The sequence below is a fragment of the Neovison vison genome, chromosome 6 (genome assembly GCF_020171115.1).
Source record: "Neovison vison isolate M4711 chromosome 6, ASM_NN_V1, whole genome shotgun sequence".
NCBI lineage: Eukaryota > Metazoa > Chordata > Mammalia > Carnivora > Mustelidae > Neogale > Neogale vison.
Genome location: NC_058096.1, coordinates 140036082 through 140052783, shown reverse-complemented (window position 1 = coordinate 140052783; position 16702 = coordinate 140036082).

Here is a 16702-nt window from a genome sequence, read left to right as displayed (position 1 = left end):
GAGGACAAGGATCTTGGGGTGTGGCTGGGAGAAGGGAGTCTCAGGGTCAAGGTTTCCTTGACTGTTTTCCAGGCTCCCTCTCTCATCCCACTGCCTCCATGTTTCCTAGCAAACGCTGCAATAGGGGATTACGGGCCCATCAGGAGAGTCTTCTGGAAGCCTTGCGAACTGGATGAGGAAGGAGATTAGGAAATGGGGAGGGAGAGTGGGAAAAGCATGCAGAGATTACAAAAATCCTTATATAATTAATGGAGGTGGGATGTTACTTAATGGGAAAAATCCTGTCAGCCCTTGAGAGGTGGGTTTTAAAACTCCATTTCTGTGGTGGATATGATTTTCCATACAAGTTAACTCTCAAGAGATTCCCCGCCAAATATTAATTTTCTTCCTCCACATTGGAACTCTAGTGTCTCTGCTTGTTGCAAAGCATCTTCAATATGTATTTAATATTGTGTGGGCAATCGAAGAATGTGGGGATCTATAACAAATCTAAAACAGCTTAAAATCAAGGGTTTGGTGTAAATAAAGAGCTTTGTGGTTATCATGTTTTCAGTTTTTTCACAGGCTCTCATTCCAGACCATTCCAGAGGGAAGAGAAGTCATCCTATTTTTAAAGACCTCCAAAGTACATTCCACTGTCTTCTTTCACAGCCTAGTCTGGTGTCTACCAGCTATCAGTGCTGGCAAGTCCTCTTGGGGCTCTAACTACATTCTGCCTGCAGAAGCAGCTCTGGCCACCCAGCCAGGGGAACCAGAGGAACTTTCCGCCATCTTTGACAGCATCTTCCTCAGGCCTTGCAAGTCAGTGAGCCTTTGGAATCTAGAAAATCCTAACTTCCATAGCCTCCTTTGAATCTGGAGAATCTGTTGTTCTAGAAGCTCAGTATTAAGTATCTTCACTGAAGAGGTCTTTTTGCCTGCTGGGGAGAAGGAAAGCAGCTCCAAGTAGCGCTGAGAGCAGAGCTTAGTTTAGAGGGTGAGTATGTGAGGGAGCCAGAGGGCCCTGTGCCCACACATGTCTGCTAGCTCCTACTCCTAGGCCTGCCAGCAGCTGGCAACTGCTCCCCCAGCGCTCTGTCAGGGGCTAACATCCCTCCCCTGTGTGTGTCCTCTGCTCTTCAAGGGGTCAGAAGCATCAAGGAAGCTTGGCCTCGCCCGAGAGGAAAAGGAAGCTCAAAGGCCGGGTCAGAGGGTGAGGTACTGCTGGGTCGTAGGATGCATCTGGCTTTAACATTTCTGAGGAAGGAAGGGAGGAAAGAAATCTGATCCTGGTGGCCTTCTGAAGGCTGCTCAGCCTCTGAGATTTTTCCCACATGCCTCTGGTTGCCCAGATTAAGGCTTCAAACTGGCTTAAAAATCTCTTACATCTCACATCCTCACTCCGAGAGATGGTAGGTCCTGAGCACAAAGAGTTGCCATGCCATACAGTTCTAGAGGGTACTATTCACACAGGAAGGTGAAAGCCTGAAAAACAAAGATGTGTGGGTAAAATGTATATGGGGGGCCCTGCCTATATTGGGAGAATGTCCTTGAATAAAAGCACAGTTTAGGAGCCCCCAGACTCCCCATGGCCTGGGTGAATGGTGTCCTTCAGAACGCAGCTCATAGTGACATGCATAGTCATGGAGGTAAAGAACACTAGCCTTCAAGTAAGAGACCTGAGTTCCACCCCGATCTCTAGGGAGCCACTAGGGACCTTAGATTTTTCTGGGCTAGATCAGTGGTTTCCATAGAGGCTACCCATTTTGTGCCAAAAATTGTCACAGACAGACCTCCACATGATATATCTTCCATGGTGAGTTGAGTTCTAAAGATAAAAAAGAGGGTGAAACTATTGCCCAATAAAAAATGTTCCTTTAAGATCCTTTAAGTTACACGCAAACACAGAGATGCACTTATTCTGATAGGCATTTGTTAAGATCGGAGACCCACTTATTATCTATGGCTATTGGAACAGCCCTGGGAGGCAGGCAAAATGAGTATGTTTCCCATTTTCCAGACACAGAAATCAAGGCTCCAAAATCCAGGGGTCTTGTCTGAGACCCAACAAGTTCAATAAACATTAGAATTAGAACCGGAATCCAAGTTTTCTAGTTTTAAGACTGTCTAGTTTCCAAAATATTAACAAAAAACACAGACTTTATCACTGTGCTTATCTAGAAAGGTCTGTTTACTCTTGCCTAAAACAGAAGCATGCCTGTGTCACCGCTGAGTTCTCCTTCCAGAGGAGAGAATCATTCTTTAAATTCTCAGCCGGAATTCTTCTACATGGGTGCTATTCTCTGGACCCTGTTCGTCTGCCCCCCTCTGGTGGCCATTACACAAATAACAGGTGGTAGAGCCGCTCCCAAGGCGGTGTTGGTTTCTCTCTCACCAATCATTCAGGCAAAGAGCACCTACTATGTGCCAGGTTCTGCACTAGGTGCTGGACACACAAAAATTAATCATCTAGGGCGTTGCCTTCGTAGGTGGTAGACAAACAAGTAAGAAGATGATTACAAAATAGCGGGGCAAGTGTCATGGGGAAGTATGCAGAAAATGCTGGGAGTGTACCAAAGACACCTGGGCTGCCCCGGTGAGGGAAAGAGTAGATAGCTAAGAAAGAGAAGGTGGTGCTGGAGCTGAGTTCCCAAGGCCAAATAGGAAGAGGAAATGAGAGGAGGCCTTAGGAATTCAGGAAGCTGCCAGGATCGAGTTCAAGATGGTGGAATTCAGACCACCAATGCAAGGGACAAGGGCAAGAGGAGGGTCAGAGGGATTGAATGGGGTCAAATTAGGAAAATCTTTTTATATCATGCTAGCATTTGAGCTCAAAACCTCTAGGCTAGTGGTCTCCAAACTTTTTTTGATCATTTTCCCCATCAATAAAAATATATGAGTGCGCATCCCCAACTTTTAGATATTTTATTTAAACATAGTATACCCAAGCAATATAGTGTAATGATCAAGAGCATGAGGTCTAGAGTCAAACTGACTGGGTTCAAATCCTGACCTATCTACTTACTCATGGTGTGGTCTTGAAGAAATAACCTTTCTATACCTCAATGTCCTCATCTGCAAACAGGAATATACCAGATCTAACCTGTGGGACTATGGGGAGGAGTAAATGAATTCATTCCAGGGGAAAGCTTAGGACAATGCCTGACACATAGGACATGTTGTTGTAGCTAGTAGCTGTATACATGTTTGCAGTTTTGGTGTTTTTATAAAAGTGGAGTTGAGATTTACAACAAGTAAGGGCCCTATTTACTCCCAGAAGTTCTGTTTCAGCATAAACTTACTTCAAAATGTCAAGAATTATTCTAGTCTTTAAAAACAGCAACATGAAGAAGAGACGGTTTCTCCTGCCCCCCCCACCCCCACCAAACACCTACCTAAAAGAAAAACAGCTTTGTCACCCCTGGATCCTACTCATGCCTAAACTCATGCTTGAAGGTGACTTCTTTTCTTTTTAATTCAAATTGTCCATGGAGAACGGGCCAGAGAGACCCAGGGGATGATGCTACCGGTCTGCGCACCAACCTTTGGAATTTTAAAAGGAAAATATAGGTACACCTGTGTGGCTCATTGGTTAAGCATTCGACTCTTGATTTCAGCGGAGGTCATGATCTCAGTGAGATCCAGCCCTGCCTTGGCTCGGTGCTGGGCGTGGGGCCTGCTTAAGATTCTCTCTCTCCCTCTGCCCCTTTCCAACTGCCCCGTCATGCTTGCTCTCTAAATAAATAAACAGATGAAAACTATAAATATGTAATAAACTACCTTTTTAAAAACATTTTCATTTTTCATTTTAGGGGCACCTGGGTGGCTCAGTCAGTTAAGCATCTGACTCTTGATCTCAGCTCAGGTCTTGATCTCAGGGTCATGAGTTCAAGCACTGCTTTTAGCTCCCTGTTGGGCATGGAGTCTACTAAAAAAAAATTTTTTTTCATTTTAATTATTAGGATACAAGCTATTTTTGCTCTAACGAAAATGTGTTTTGGCAAAGATAAAACTTGCTTGATTTTTCTTTTTTTTTTAAGATTTTATTTTATTTATTTTACAGAGAGAGAGAAAATCACAGTAGGCAGAAAGGCAGGCAGAGGGAGAGGGGGAAGCAGGCTCCCAATAGGGGAGGGAGAGGGGGAAGCAGAGAGCCCAATACAGGGTTCGATCCCAGGACCCTGAGACCATGATCTGAGCTGAAGGCAGAGGCTTAACCCACTGAGCCACCCAGGCACCCCATTGATTTTTCTTCATAATCTCAGTTTTACACTCTGTAATGTAACCATTCAAAGTTCTCGTTCCAAATTCAGATTATTCCAGTACGTGATTTTGAAATAACTGAAAAGGAGCTTCACCAACATGCATAGATATCAAATGCAAGAAGTGTTTCTTGGATCATGCCTAATAAATAGTGATAGTCATCTTCCCGTTTCCTCCACCAATTATGCAAATGTATTTGTTGAAATTTAGCTGACAGTTTCCATTTTTCCCGAAGTCAATCAGTTGTTCTTGCAAAATAATTGAGCGATTTTACCTTTTCAAACTGTTAATAAATTGGTTTATTTTAAAAAGATTTGTGTATATAACATCAGAATATCCTGTCTCCAAGTAAGTAGATAAATGAGCTTTTATAAGTGTCCCACTTACATAGTTTTCAGCCTCAAAAATCACATAACTCTGGAGAAATTTCCACTATCCATTTTCAGTGTAAACCCATGGTCTCCAAAGCATGAGTTTATTTTGGAAAGCTATTACTCTCTCACACTTTGTTACAACATAACCTTTGCCTCCAAGGGACAAGTGTATTTATTTTTTCTAAATATCTTGTAGGTACATTTTACTTTTGTCATGGAAAAGGTCAACAGATTTAAAACATGGTCTGTTTATAAAAGAAAGATTCATAACAGGTTTACGTTTGACAACTCTTTTAAGCACGTTGCCACAGGGAAACCCTTGTCACCTCACCTTGTATTGATTGTGAGACAAACTGTATTTCTCAGCCCCATTTTTCCTACTTCTGGGTAGGGAGCTGTACTTTTTTTTTTTATCAAAAAATTCATATATACACAAATATACTAAACAAAAAAAACCATTGCGCCTACAAATAAAAAACATAACACTCCTGCCTCGCATAATTTTAATCCAGTGGTATGCAGTTAAATGTGTAACACTAGGACTCTGAAAAGAAGACAAGACCCTGATTTGTAGTATTTGCCAACTTCCATGGTTAAATATTCTCCCTGAGGTCAGTTTCAAGCCACCAACACAATGTCCCCGATCGTAGAGCTGGGAAGAGATGCAGGACAGCAGACCATTATATAACATGTCCATCCTCCAGGTGCAAGAAATGTAAATGACCTCAAGAGCATGCATAATAGCAACATGTAGTACAATAATTACGAAGTGATGAGTATATTTAAATATGCATTATATTTTAAATAATTCAATTATAAGTTTTATGCTTTATTTTTTAATAATGGCTGTGCTTATCAACCAGCTCCAAAACTCCTAAAAATTTAATAATAAATTATAAAATTTTGTAACAATAATAATAATAATAATCATGATCCATTATAAAACTGTTCTTCACATACCACTTTGACCTTGTTAGGCTAAAAGAGGAGGGTCCCTTCTGTATGTGTAACGTGTGCTTGTGGGCATTATGTACATGTTTGTGTATGTTCCAACTATAAAAAATCTTTACTTCTTAAGGACCCATTTTATATGACTGACTTCTGATTTTTTTAATATAATGAGCTTTTGAAATTCAATATTTTTTGAAGGAATAATTTGGTCAGGTTCTGACAAAATATTAATAATGTTTTATGTTAGTGTTAAGCATTAATAATCTGAACTGACATTGTATTTGGTACTTGGTTTGGGAATAATCAGCATCTTTTCAATATTGGCTTCGAAGCTTTAAATGAGCATGTCTCTTCATTTATTCAAGTCTTCTCTTTGTCTCTCAATAAAGTTTGGAAGTTTTCCTACTGTTGGGCCTTTTTAAAAAGTGTGCTATTTGGTAATACATAATTCTAGTTGCCATGGTAAATAGAATGAGTTTTTCCCTGATATTTCTATATTGGATATTGATATTATATGTAAAACCACTGATTTTATATATAAAAGCTAATGCTTTTTATACGTTTATTATATAAGGGAGTTCTTATTAAAAAATATCTTTAGGGGGCACCTGAGTGGCTTAGCGGGTTAAGCCTCTGTCTTCGGTTCAGGTCATGATCTCAGGGTCCTGGGATCAAGTCCCGCATTGGGCTCTCTGCTTGGCAGGGAGCCTGCTTCCCCCCTCTCTCTCTGCCTGCCTCTCTGCCTACTTGTGATCTCTGTCTGGCAAATAAATAAACAAAATCTTTTAAAAAATCTTTAGCTTTTATTTTTTTATTATTTTATTTTTTAAAGATTTATTTATTTATTTGACACAGAGAGAGAGACAGCGAGAGAAGGAATATAAACAGGGGGGTGGGAGAGTCAGAAGCAGGCTTCTGCTGAGCAGGGAGCCCCTGAGCCAAAGGCAGACGTTTGACAGCTGAGTCACCCAGGCACCCTTATCTTTAGCTTTTAAACAGTGTGTAGCAGGGCTCCCCAGAAGCAGTACTGAGACTCTCAAGCAGGCTCCAAAATCAGCTGGTTCAGTAAGAATCCAAGCTCTACCACTCACGACCTACTTTACCTTCTGGATCTTCATTTCCTTATCCATAAAATGGAAGCAACCATAAATGCATCTCGAGTGTTCTTGTAAGGGTTAAATGAGATGATATACGTAAAACACTTTACAGAAATCCTGGCAGGCAGGAAGCACTTGGACGATAAAAATCATTTTATATTTTTGGGGCACATGGGTGGCTCAGTTGGTTAAGCATCTGACTCTTGATTTCGGCTCAGGTCATGATCTCAAGGTCCTGAGAGCGAGTTCCACAGTGGGCTCCTCACTCAGCAAGGAGTCTGCTTGAGATTCTTTCCTCTCTGCCTCTGCCCCTTCCCTGTTGTGCTTTATAAACAAATAAATTGTAAGGGCCTATTTAGCCAGAGCGATTCCATCCGGTTAAACAGGGATTTTGTTGTTTATGCAGTAAAACTCAAACTTACCCTGCCCCTCCTCCCAGGGGAACTTACTTAAAAGCAAGTCTGGGAAACCAGTAAAATATGGTCGACCAGTCCCAGGTAACAGAGCCCAAATACAAGGGCGAGTCAGGTCAGGTGGAGATAACAGAGCCCGAATGCAGGGATGAGTCAGGCCACGTAGAGACATCCAATCAGTGGGGCACACATACTGTCTCCCTAGCTACCAAGAAGTGTGGGCCCCACCTTTTGGGTGCCATTTGGGCGCCAATTCTGACCAAGGTGATAGGCTAGTTCAAATAGCTACTATGGGGTGAATTGTAATTCAATTGGCCACCTGTGTGTGACCTAGCATGACTGTGCAGCTTTCTCTGTGTGTTACAATCTCATTGGCCACCTGTGTGTGGCCAGGCCCAACCACATGGCCTTTGATCTATAAAAGTTCATCTGTGAGGCTGGGAGGGGTTGCCTTTTGGTAAGAGATGGCCCTAGCCGGTCGTTTTGATTCTCGATGCTTGGCGAGAAATAAAGCTTTGCTTGACTTTTGCTTTGTATCAGTCTCGCTCCTTTGATTACAGACCCAACAAAACAAACAAACAAACAAACAAACAAATGAAATCTTTATTTTATTTATTTAGTTAGTTATTTTATATTCTTGAGCCTCTTGGATTTGCCATGTATAGTATCGCACCTATATATAGTAATACTTTCAGATTCCTTCTGAGCAACATTGACATTCTCTTTTTTCTCTTTCTCTTTTTAGCTAAGATTACTGGGTTCTTTCTTTTTTTTTTTTTTCCTATTGAATTGGATTGACTACAATTTTGAAAATGTAAAGTAATAATCATGTTATTGGCCTCCCAAGTCTTATCCTTGACTTTGTTAAGTAATCCTTTAGCTTTTCCTCGTTAAATATGGTGATGACAATCAGTTTAAGAAAGCTATTATTGCTCTTATTTGCTTAAGAAGTTTTCCCTATTTACTATTTCTTTTAGTTTTTTTAAAGATTTTATTTGTTTATTTGACAGAGAGAGATACAGCAGATACAGTGAAAGAGGGAACACAAGCAGAGGGAGTAGGAGAAGGAGAAGCAGGCTCCCCACTCCACACTCCCCATGACCTGAGATGAATGACTGAGCCACCCAGGTGCCCCCCTATTTACTATTTTTAAAGGCATAAGTAGAAGGTAGTTTTTCTCGTTGGGCTATTAGTGAGATTAATTATTGTAAATTATTTTTATATGATTCTTTAATTACTTTAGTTACTCAAGCAATATTTGATCATATTCCCCTTGTAAAAATGTTAAACAATACACAGCTATACAGAAAAGATAAAAGTTGAGGTGCCTGAGTGGCTCAGTCAATTAAGCATTCGACTTTTGATTTAGACTTAGGTCATCATCTCAGATCCTGAGATCGAGCCCCATGCCAGACTGTATGCTGGGCACAGAGCCTGCTTAGAAGTCTCTCTCTGCCCCTCCTCCTTAAAAAAAAGGAAACATTTTTAAAATTTTAAAATTAAAAAAAAAAAGAAAAGATAAAAGTTCTATTCTTTAGCTCCCATTACTATCTCCATTGACCCCATTCTCCTTTCTCAAGTCATCTTCTCTAGAAGAGAAGAGCTTCTTTATATTAATTTACAAACACTTGTATAGATATGTGAATCTATACGTCTATTTTTAATATTAATGGATCATTTTATAATATAATTGAGCCCACAAGTTTTGTTTTGTTGTGTATTTTTACCTAATGTGTCAAAGATTTTTCTGTCTCAGTTCATAGAGAGTAACACATTCTTTTTTAGTAGCTGCTTCATATTCTTTAGTATGGAAGTAACACTGTGATTTAGTCATTCCCTTACTGATGAATATTTAGGTTGTTTCTCTTTTTTTTTGTAATTAAAAAAAAAAAAAACCCACTACAGTCAACATTCTTGTCGACATTCTTGCGTGATTATGAGAATATTTTTTAGGACACAGCTATAAGGGATATTGCTGAGTCACAGACTGGATGCATTTCTATATTTAGTAGATTCTACTAAGTTACCCTTCCAAAGGGCTATACCCATTTATTCGCCTACCAACAATGTCTAAGATATTTCTGTTATGTTACGTATATGTTATATTTTCTTCATCCTGAATAAATTTTGACTACTTGTGTTTTATTAGAAAATCATTCATTTTACCTACATCTCATGACTTTTAGTAGAGTTCAACATAACAATCTATATAATAAAACCTGTAAATCTCCCCCTCATCTGTGGTTACGTTCCTCTCCTCATTCTATGGTGTTTGTTTTTTCTGTTCTTTGTCTTGATTAGCTTTGCAAAAGGTTTCTCTTTTCTTGTGTTTGATTAACAATTGACCCTTGAACCACAAGGGTTTGAACTGACTAGGAGTCGACTCCTTTGCAGATTTTTTACAATATAGTACCATAAATGCATTTTTTCTTCCTTTTGAGCTTCTTTGTTCTAGCTCACTTTATCACATGAATACACACAATCATATGAACATAACACACAAAAGACGTTTTCATCGACTATGCTATTGGAAAGTCTTCTGATCAACAGTAGCCTATCAGTAGTTAAGTTCTGGGAGTTTAAGTTGTACATGGATTTTCACCGGGTGGGGTTCTGTGCCCCTAACACCAGTGTTACTCAAGGGTCAAACATACCTAGCAAACTTAATGATTTTCTCTCTTCTAACCACTAATCTCTGTTTTAATCTTTATCGATTCCATCTTGCTTTTCTTAGTCATATTTTCTTGGCTCTCTTTTAACTTCTGGTTGAACGGCTTATTTTCACTCTTTTTTCCTGTTTAATTATAAAAGCTGTTAAAGCTCCTAGTGGGTCTATATGCACCGCGTTGGCCTCCTCGCTTATGTAATATTCTTGTTATCATTGTTTTCTAAATAATCTTTAATTGCACTTTTGATTTTTCTTTGATCTAAAAGTTATTTAGGAATGTGTGGGGTTTTTTTTTTTCTTTTTTAAGTTTTGGCATTAACATTAAGTTTCTCTGCATTGTAGTCCAAGTTTGCGGCCTGAATGATTTCTTCTCCCTGGAATACGTTAAATTTTTTTCTTGTGGCTTAATCACTGATCATGCTTCACAAATGTTCCATTGGCTTTAAACAGATAGATTCTCTGTAGGGAACAAAGTCTGACACGTATCTATAGTTGGGAAAATATTCTGGTACAACCTGATTCAAATCAGTCAACTGAGTCTCTGAATGAAGTTCTTAACCCACAGAAGACAAAGTGGGTTTTGTTTTGTTTTTTTTTTCATTGTAAGGGCCAGGATTTGTTGACATTTTAGAAGAGGGACAGGGAGGAAGAGGAAGATGAAGAGGAAGAGAGGAGGAGGAGAGAAGAAAGGAAGAAGGAAAGTTAGTTTGCTCAGAATTCTAGCAACTAGAGTTTAAATATTAAGAACCAATTTTGGAAGACTAGCTAACTATAGAGATTTGTACTGTCAACCCCAGACTTGAAAAGGCACAAAAAATAATAGAAGCCTAATTTTCTGTTCTGGAAGGGATAAATGCATAAGCAGAACAATTGGAGAGGAGATAAGAAAGTTAGATACCAGTAAGTGTTTCTGTGTGGGGCCTGTGGTCCTGTCCCCTCCCAATGTTGAAGCGCTGAAGGAGGGAAGGAAGGATTGGGATTTGAGGGTCTGAAGAAAGCCCTGTTTCTTCCCTGCAGCCCTAGTAGAAGAGACCCTCTCCAAGTGTTCTATATGTGACCACCATGGAGTAGAAAATGGTGACAAGGCTGGTCTAAACAAAGAAAGGACCCAAAGGGTCTCTGATGATAGGGTTGGAGGGAGAGTTCACCAGGGTGCATAGAGGGCCAAAGGCTTAGGCTCCAAAGTCACAGACAGACCTCAGGAGATCTACCAGAGGTGAGATGAGACCCAAGACTCCTGGGACCCCTGGGCACAGGTCTGGCTAAGAAAACAGTGTACTTATGTCCTTTGGCCACCAAGACAGGAAGCTGCCACCAAAGACCAAGTGGGATAAGTGTGCCATAGAGGCCGGCCTTGTCTCACACATCCTCCAAATTATAAGGTCATCTGAGCCTTGAAACGTAAAAGAAACCCAGAGGAAAGGGAAAGGCAACTTGGAGAGAAGCAAATTTTCTTCATTTTTTTAATATCTCTGGGATGGGAATGTGAGTTGCAACCAATGGCCCCTTATAGTTGCTTCCAGTTGGCCATTTGGTAGTCATGACATAGCTGCAATTGTCTATTTACCTGTGGAGATCAAAAGTACCAGTTTCAAATCTTGCAGAATAAATGGGCATCAGCAACTTGGAAGAAAAATCCCAAAGTAATAGAGAAGCACTCATTGCTCTTACAAATAAAATGTTTGTATGGAAGGATAAGAGAAACAGTCAATAAAGCACTCCCAAAACAGAACCCAAAAGTAGGGGTTGCAGGTTGGGTTCCCCTAGGAAGTAGACGCTGATAAGGAGATGACCATGCAGAAGTTTTTTTAGGGAATGTCCTTGGGATCAAAATCTACAGAAGAAGCAGATGAGGCAGAGAAAGAAATCGAGCTGTGATGTAGTCACAGTGAAGGCCTCAGCCCAACCCATCAGGAGCTCAAAGCTGGGCGACCCTTTACAGTAGTTTCAAGTTGGGGCAGGGGGCCAGACCTTTATAATCCTGTGCTGGCCAACTTTCAGGAGGCACACCTTGGGCAAGGCGGCCCTCTTCAAATAAGGCAATCCACAAAGAGAACTGACAAGTAAAGGCCATCTGCCAGCAACATTCCCAGCAGCTGGGGAAATAAGAAATTCCTGGATGAAAGAGAATCTGGGTTTCACCACAACAGGCTGGTTCTAGCTAATTGAAAATGTAGCTTAAGAAGCACCTAGCAGCAAAAGCTTTTAGGTTTTTTATGGCTTCATTTCAAGAAACACTATACCACCAAAGCTCTTGATAGTGTAGAGGACAATATTGTGCAGAGAACACACCAATGACTCTGAGTGAAAACAATGATACCATTGGATAATGGTGCTACATAAGGTTGTGCAGGCATGAAAAGAGGACCCATACCCAGAACAGGTGTCCATTGCTGTGACAACAAATAGCTACCACATGCTCAGTTGGTCACCTGGAAGAACAGAGTCATATCAGGGGTGCAACATTGGCTTCTGTTGCTGACAAGTGGGACATTCAGAAGGGGCAAGAGCTGTATCTGTTTTTTTTTTAAGTGGGAGTCCATGCAGTTAGGTCCATGTGGAACCTCTCTCTCTGTACCATGGCCACTTCATTCACGAGTCCATTTGATAATTTATGATCCATTCTGGGAGAGCTAATGATGAAGTCTGGCTGATGCCAACTTTGGTTTGGTTGGGCATTTTGTCTACTCGAATGTTCTATTCATGTTCTGTGGGGGATGCTCTATGGTGGACATGAACATATCATGCAAAACTCTTCACACTTGATGCTCAGTCCCCATGGCTTGTCTACTTGCCTCTACCCCAGGATTTTTTGTTTCAAATCTTCCAGCCATCGTCCCTCTAGACCTCTAGATAGTACATCAACTCTTTGACCATGGCCCATGAATACATAAATATTCTTATCTTGGGCTACTTCTATTTCCACACAAGGTGGATAGCAGGGGCACTACCTGCAACTCTACTTCTTCTCCATTTCCACTTTCTTTCAGTGCCAACTCTCAGTGTGGTTGTGATATAGTAAGTTGATTTCATTTCCAGCTTTTATCCATATACTGAACGAACACAAATGTAAACCAAGTTAAAGTTCTGCCTCGTCCATCAACTGGTCTTATGGGATCCCTCATGTGCCTATAAAGGTAAGCTGACAGAGGGGTACAAGTGCAAGCACGGTGAATGATGGGGGTTATGAACCACCCACCTGCCCATGTAGTTTGCTCATGCCCTCTAGTCTTGCTTAGGTTTAGTTCCAGATCCACCATTTCCATCTTATAGTGGATTGCTGCTCATCTCACCCAATTTATGACTAAGAAGTTCCAACAGTTTTGTACGAGAAACCTAATTCCAATGTCAAAAAATCAGAGTCAGTCGTTGCTAGAGTTTCTCCTTCTTTGGATTTACAATAAATATAACATTTAAGAAGATTTCACAGGACCTCAAGTTTCCAGATGAAACAGAAAAAATGGGGCAGGAGATGATTTGGCTGTGAGGTAGGGATGCGTGATGATGGGAATCTGGGATCTGGGGAGCAAATTCTGTGGCAATACAAACTAGTTCCAAACGGTATTACCTGTTCAGGGGCAGAGTTGGAGGCAGAGAAATTCCTATGGTAAGTGGTTGACTGAGATGAAGGCATTCATAAACAATGGAGCTACATATTCTAGCTCCATATAATTATATATAGCCATATCTAGCTCATATATTTAAGGTCCCTCAAGTATCTCTTTTATTAAGCACAGAAGAGATATGAAGCACAGTGGAAAGTGGAAATTGCCTGTATTTGATTATGTGATCGATTAAATACAGTCACAAATTCTTTGCCACTCCTCCCAAGATAGAGTCCCCTCCCCTTGATAAAGGCAAGTTCTGTGACCTGTTTTGGCCAATAGAATAGGGTAGACATGTCACTGTTGTACAACCTCCAAGATTAAACCTTCAGATCACCAAACTGTAAGGGAATCAAGTGTGGGGAGAAAGAGAGACCATTGGGAAGAGCACAAAAGCACTAGTAGTGATGTGCATGGAGCCGAACTTGATGCTGGGTGCAGCCTAATGAATGATCCCAGCTGACATCACCTACAGCAGAAGGACCAGCCAGCTAGCTGTTCCCTGCCTGAATTCCTAACCCACAGAATTGTGAGCAGAGTAAATGGTTGCCGTTTTAACCAACTAAGCTTTAACGTAGTTTATTGTGCAGCAGTAGGTAACTACAACAGGTTACTACAGTGTTCAGTGATAAGCGGACTTAACAGAAACCATCATCTGGATGATGACTCTTACCCCTTTAGATACTATAGAAATGAAACCATCAGCAGTCTGAGTGAGGAGCAGTGGAGAGAGAATTCAGAGACAATGACTCAGGGAGTCTGTCTCTTTAAAGGGAATTCATTTTCTATTTGGTTTCCAGGGCTCTCTGTCATAAAGGAGACACTGGCTTTATTATTAGAGCAGCTCATATGATTAAGCTAATGTTTCTATATTCCTCCTCCTCAACCACACCTCCTTCTCCCCACCGCCACCACCACCACTGACAACAACAAAAATCCTTGCTTGAGGCTTATTCTGCAAGTATGACATATGTACATAAAATCATCCAAATAAAAGAACACTTTCAATAAAATTAATTTAGCCCAAAAATTTCTTTAGAATTTTTACAAAGCTTTCTTGACCTTGTTGAAAAAGTAAATGCAGCAGATCCCAAGGACATTTGTCCACTCAGATCTGCAGAGAATTCCCTGGAACTTTTCCCTTTAAATCCACTTATCAGTGGGGGGAGGGGGAGGCCAGGACTAGATGGTGGTGTGAGTTCTGGCAGGGGAGAAACTGATTTCTATTTCCAGTTGCCTCAATAATATTTATGACTTTGAGTAGGCCTCAGATTTCTCATCTTTAAAATGGAGTGTCAATCACTTGACAAGAATTTATTGAGCTCCTACTATGTGCCAGGCACTAATCTAGGCGTGAGAATACATTGGCATACAAAATTGACAAAGAAGACAAAAATACTTGTCCTCTTGGAGCTTACCTTCAACTGAGGAGAGACAGACAATAAATACAGTAAGTCTAAATTATACAGTATAATAGAAGGTGATAAATTCCATTGGAAAAATAGCACACGGTGAGTAGGAACAGCATTACAAGAGAAAGGGAGCAGGTTTTAATACTGAATAGTACCACACGCACTGGGGTAGATTTCACCAAGATGACTTTTACACAAAGACATGGGGAGGAGAGGGAATGACCATGTGGGTACCTAGGGGAAGAGCATTCCAGACAGAAGGAACAATGAGGGCAAAGGTCCTGAAATGGAAAAGTGGCTGGTGGTTCAAGGAACAAGAAGTCTATTTTTGTACCTGGTGAAGAGAGAGGGTGGGGAGAGACTAGTAGTCGGTGGGATAAGCGTCAATCACATAGAGCCTTTAGCCATTGTGAGGTTTGGCTTTACCTCTGATTGAAATGGAAGCCAATGGATAATTCTTGGCAAAGGAATGACATATTCTATTGTGCCTTTTCTTTTTTTTTTTTTTTAAGACTTTATTTATCCATTTGACAGAAATCACAAGTAGGCAGAGAAGCAGGCAGAGAGAGAGGAGGAAGCAGGCTCCCCGCTGAGCAGAGAGCCTGGTGCGGGGCTCGATCCCAGGACCCCGGGATCATGACCTGAGCTGAAGGCAGAGGCCCTAACCTACAGAGCCACCCAGGTGCCCCCTATTGTGCCTTTTCAACAGAACCTCGCATCTTCTGAATTGAGAATAGATTGTGAAGAGCAAGAAAAGAGGGAGTCTACTCCAATAATTCAAGAAAGAGACAAGGTTCCATGCCCTCTTTCATTTGCCTATTGTGGGGCTCTGTTGAGTAAAGGCCATGTAAAACATGGGGGAAAGAATGAGAGGAATGTAAATGGTTTTTCCTGTTCTCTTTGACATACTAACTCTGCACTGGACTGTGGCTGGAGGCTGAATGGGTCCTGGCTGATCTTTTCTGGGGGTTATTACAAATGTGATGAAGGTCGTGAGGGAGAAACGGAGACCGTTTCCTTCCAAGTTTGTTGGCAACTGCTCATCTTAGAGGAGTGACTGACCGATCCAGAGAAATCTGATCCTGGCTTGATGTGTATTTTGGGGAACTGAGTGCTTGTGCACTCTTTGAACAGGAAATTCAGCCAGCCAGTCAATAATGGCTGAGTTTTAAAGACTGAAAATACATCTCAACCAGGAGCACTGGCACCCAGGTTCCTTCCAGAAGTGTTGGAGGAGGACCTTGCAGCCAAATATTCAGCAGGACATGTGGCCTGGGAGGACAGTAAGTTCTCTCGGGTGTTTGATCTTCTGTTATCACTTCCCTTTACATGTGATTTTCACGAAAAATCCCATGCCTGCTGCATTCAAGGGAGTGTACGATGAATGGTAAAAAGGAAATTGGCAGGATTTAGCCCCAGAGCTGAATTCATCCAAGACACACATCAAATACTTGGAGAGAGCTGATTACCTTGTGACTCTCCTATTCCTCTAAACACATGATCATCCCCAAACAAACCCACTTCATCCAGGGTTCTTCTCAGTTGTGGTTTGTTCAATCAAAACTTGCTGCAGTTTATACGGAAGTTTAGGAACCCTAAAGAGACTAGAATGTTAATAGGTGGTCTGTTGTATCTTCCATTGTCCCTTTTCTGTACATGTGGCCTCCTTTTCTCTTTTTCCTCAGTTCTGCCCCTAGGCCCTCAGCTCACTCCCAAGACTCTCACTTTTTCTTCCAGCCAACTCCTTTAGGGTACCTCCAAGGTACCAAGCACTGAACTCAGCTTTACATGCTCAAAGCTAAATTATTCAAAATCCCTGCCTTTCAATTGTATTTGCTGTAGAAAGTAGAGGGACTTGTACTGAACCCTGATGTGCTGTGAATGAGGGCTGTGACTAAGTATCCCAAAGAAGGGTTAGGTTACCCTCTATACTAGGTCTT